This window comes from Triticum dicoccoides, chromosome 6B (genome assembly GCF_002162155.2).
Source record: "Triticum dicoccoides isolate Atlit2015 ecotype Zavitan chromosome 6B, WEW_v2.0, whole genome shotgun sequence".
Classification (NCBI taxonomy): domain Eukaryota; kingdom Viridiplantae; phylum Streptophyta; class Magnoliopsida; order Poales; family Poaceae; genus Triticum; species Triticum dicoccoides.
Genome location: NC_041391.1, coordinates 35,754,014 through 35,758,854, shown reverse-complemented (window position 1 = coordinate 35,758,854; position 4,841 = coordinate 35,754,014).

Genomic DNA, 4,841 nt, shown 5'->3' with positions numbered 1-4,841 from the left:
AAATAAAAAGGAAAAATAAATATAGCAGAAAAGAAAAAAAACTATATAAAAAACTACTCAGAAATAAATAAATAGAAGCAAAAATAGTTGTGATTAACTTAACTAAAAATGAGCATAGATGCTTATTTTTAATGACTTATTACAACTCAGAAATAAAATGAAAAAAAATAAATATAGCAGAAAAGAAAAAAAACTATATAAAAAACTACTCAGAAATGAGCATAGATGCGCTTATAGAGAAAATTAGACCTAAATTCATAATAAATTTCTACTAAGTTCAGAGAAGTTCAATATGAATTTAGGTCAAATTTCCTGTATAAGGGCATCTATTTTCATTTTAAGAGCAACTCAACAAGGCACAGAGGGAGGGGCTTATAAACCGGTGTGAGCCCCCTTCGGTTGGCGAGGTGGGACTAAACTCTGGCCGCAACGAGGACCACCCCTTTAGTCCCGGTTCGTTCCACCAACCGGGACTAAAGGGCTGCTTTTGGTCCCGGTTCAAGCCACCAACCGGGACCAATGGTGGTGGGCCAGGAGCGAGGCGCATTGGTCCCGGTTCATCCCACCAACCGGAACCAATAGGTCCAGACGAACCGGGACCAATGGCCCACGTGGCCCGGCCGGCCCCCTGGGCTAACGAACTGGGTCCAATGCCCCCATTGGTCCTGGTTCTGGATTGAACCGGGACTAATGGGCTGACCTGGCCTAGACCATTGCCCACTTTTCTACTAGTGAGAAACATGATGCCGCCTTCTTCCACCGCCAACTGCATGCGGAACACACGCCCGCCGCGCTGCCTGTGCATTGTTGTCACATGTCTTCCTCGCCGCAACATTCCCCCGTGCCACCGCCTTCTTCCATGGCCTCGCAGCCATGCCGCCGAAGAGCAAAGGGCAAGGCTGGCTTCAATGGCATGTGGCTACTGTTGTCCCGCCGGTACGACATTGAGTTTCGGCACGACGGCCACCGCTACTAGCTTGGCCCCTTTGCAACTGCTGACATCACCATATGCACCTTCGACATCGACATGTGGAGTCTCAGCTTGTCGCGTGAGAGCAAGGTTGTCAAAATCGTGATTCTGAGTCGGATTGGAGCAATCCGCTCCGTGAGATTCATGGGCCATCTGCTCCGCTAGGTTTTGCCCAATCAGCTTCGTCGTGGGTCGGGCGTCCATGGTGTCCCCGTGCTGGATGGCATGTGTTCCGAGCATGTCTTTCCAGGGTGTCCATGGCATCTCTGTGCTGGGTGTGGAGGGCTTGTGCAGTGAGGGGATGGTGGCGGTACGTGGTGCGTCCCTGTGAGGCAACAGTGCCACTCAGTAGTACCCCATGCCGGGCACAATGTTTTTTCAAAAGGCGGAGTATCCCTGCCTCTGCATCAGATGATGCACATAACCATATTATTAAACATGAATAAGTTCAAGTCACCAGTATCCCGGCCTCTGCATGACATGATGCACACAACTATATTATCTCATCTGTGACATCCAAGATGAGACCTGTTGTTGGGCAAGAGCGGGCGCGAAAGGGCTAGATGCATTAATCCTCGTAACTAACTAGTGTGTAGTGAGAGCAGAGCATCCCTGTCTCGACCTGCTCTCTATTGGTTCCCTTCGATGCCCTCTGTTGTACGTCGTCTGAAACCACCCGTGTAACTCTATTCCTCTTCTATCAATGAAGTGATATGCTGCTAAGCCTATTCATAGAAAAAAAATGCTCCAAAGTAAAACATATAAATGAAAAAACATTACCACATGCGGTCGAACTTGCTATTACACAACTCATCCACATAATCTACGAGTGGCTCGCACTCTAAACCGGTTGAACAAACATTGCGCAACCATTTCCAACGAGTTGCACCCAGGGGCCATGCATAATTGGCCGCGCATCCAGACACTGTAGTGATGTCCACATGTCGGATACCATGTACGCAGGCTCGCCGACGCCATGGCTTGCATGGCTACAACCTTCCATCCGGTCACTATGAAGATCACTCACGTCGCCCATATTTCGTGGATTAGCTTACAATGTTAGCTTGCACATGAGGAATCGATCAGCTTCCTTGATGTATGTGCATGTCTCGGCGAGCTCAGTCCTTTAACCCATTGTATGTGGCTCTTGCTCTGACGAGATCAACTATGTCCAGTCCATTGGAAGGTCATGCATGGAAGCCGTCATGCTACAGCCTGAAAGACTGGCTGTTTGACTGGTCAACTACGACGACGGAAGAAATACCACCGGCATGTACAACTCCGACACCCTGACCTATGTTGAGAGTGGGAGAGAGAGACTGAGAGTTGGGCCCATGTATGTGATATGGGGCTGATGTGACATGATCAAAAGGTGAATACTAAGTCCACATCAGCCCAAAACAACTCGGGGTCGCGTCGCCTCCTAGACAGAGGCGACCGGGGGCTTCTTCCCTGCTCCTCTCCAGCTCCCCGCCCTCGCCCCTGCCTCCTCCCGCCGCCGGCAGCGAGCACGCCGGTCCTCGGCCACGGGGAGCTAGCGGCGGCGGGCCTGCCTTTCCCGGCGCGCGGCACCACCCTGCTCGGACGGTGGTTGCTAGTGGCGGTGCTTCTCGGCCGGCTTCGGTGCGACCCGTTGGTGGAGGTGCCGCGGGCCCGGTGGCTCTCGACGCGGCGGTGCGGCTGTTGGCCGTGGGGCGGGGCGGTGGTGCTGTGGCTGGCGGCGCCCGCCCTGCTTAGACCGGGGCCCATTTGGGCGCCATCTTGGTTGGGGCGGTCCGGTGGCTCGGCGTTCGGCGGCGTCGTTCCCTGGTGGTTGCGTGGTGGCGGCGGTCTCAGGCGGTGAGGACTCCGTTGGTCGGCGTGCTGCAGCGTGGTGACAGGACTGTCCGGGTCCAGTGAGCCCGGCCGGGGCATCGTGGCCCGGCAAGTCCTCGTCGCTGCGTCCGGTCGGCTCTGCTACGGCGGTGGAGGCTGTCCCCTCCCTTCGGTCAAGTTGTGTTCGCTCCAGTGCCCGGTGTCTCCTCTCCATCTCCAGGTCTCGTGTTGACAGCTCCTGTGAGGTGGGGAGGGTTGTCCGGTAATCGTGGTGGCACAAGCTGGTGGGTGGCGGCGAGGGTGGTGCATTTCGAAATGCCTGGGGTGGTGGTGGTGGTTGTGGGTCGGGAGAAACCCCTACCGTCCTGTCCGGCACCGATGCGATGACGCCTGCGGGCGCCGTCGGACCTTCCTGAGGGGCATCGGTTATACCCCTTCCCCAATATCCCTCGCGTACCGAGGGAAACCCTAGAACTTGTTCGGGCTACAGTGGCAGCTTCGTGGCATTCCTTCTTGAAGGTGTTGCTTGAGACACGGCGCTTCGAGATGCTGGGAGCATGGTGGTACTTCTTCGGAGGGTGCAGCGGTTCCGGTCTTCTTCTCTTCGTTGATCTACCGGTGTCAGCATTTATTTCTCTTTCTTCTTCTTGTTGTTTTCTTTTGGGCTTATCTGTGCTGTGGCCCCAGCAGGCTGGATGTATCGGGTGTTTGCTTTATAGTATAAAGCGGGGGGAAACCCTTTATCGTAAAAACAACTTGGGGTGGCCCGAGGGATTAAAAGTATCCGATTTTAACAGCTGAATGACTTGATTTTTCTCATTTAAAAGGTGAAGGATCATTTTTAAACTATCGATAAAGTTGAGAGACAAAAAAATTATATATTTCCTTTTTACTAAAGCAAATGAGTGCATGAGTTAATTTGGTTCAGACCTTTACTAGTGCTCACTCTATCTGAGTTTCCAACCTAGAATTCAAGATGCAACTACCGGCTACAAAAGAAGTACCTCTTTATCTAAAAGGAAGGTGGCTTCATCTAGCTACTATAAATGTTCCTAATGGAGTACATAGATTGTTGTAGTGGCTTGTGCTCCAGTAGAGTAATAGAAATTGACCATCGAAAGACGGTATAGATGCATTGCACACACTGTAGGTAGTGTTGGGTTCGCTGATGAACATGTCCGAAACATGGCATGTGAGGTCTTGGCTTTATTTTTATGTGAGCGTGGGAGGCATCGGCATAATCCCCAGTGCAGCAAACATGAGTCTTTGTTTCTCGTGCAGCCCAAGTATGAGCACGGAGACTGGTACAAGAGCTAGAATGTGTTTACCATGAACTACTTCAGGTTCAGGCGGAACCTCATTCATGCATTTGCCAGCAAAGTCCCTGAGACAAACCCAACACGCCACTGCAATTACGAGCATCTGACTGTCTGATTGCGTCCAGAGAGAAGTCCTATGTCCGTGAATACCGCGTGATACCAATCCGGAGGACCAAACCACAGCCGGCACTTTAGCTACACCAAGCTAAAACAAGCAAGCATGTTCTTGTTCTTTTGTCACTATGGCCGCCTTCTCGTCTAATCTCTTCATATCTGCTGCACTGTTTTCCATAGAAGCATCACGTAATTGACTTATACAGCGCTCACAAACTATCATACCGATAGATGTCCGTCTCGGACGTGCTTGGATGTTCGTGGAAATTAATCACTACCCTTGGTCACACTCATCAGTCCAAATTTCTGATGCGCACTATTGCACCTCCATGGCACTGTGCTCACCTTTTGACTTGCCATGCTGCTATATTTCCGGATGCTGTAAAAAATGATTCCCGTCCTTTCTTACAACAAACGTTGCTTGAGGATTGTAGGGCCAATCTAGATCCTCATTGTTTTTCAAATCCATGAGCAGAAAAACAATTAGCATAACTAGTGCAGCTCTCCCTAATGTATTCAATTCAACCATCTTGAGTATTGTGCTTGGGAGCAAGTAGTGGCTCGATCAGAAAACATGACAAAAGCAAAGTTGTGGGGTACTTGGACGACCATCAAAGGGGATT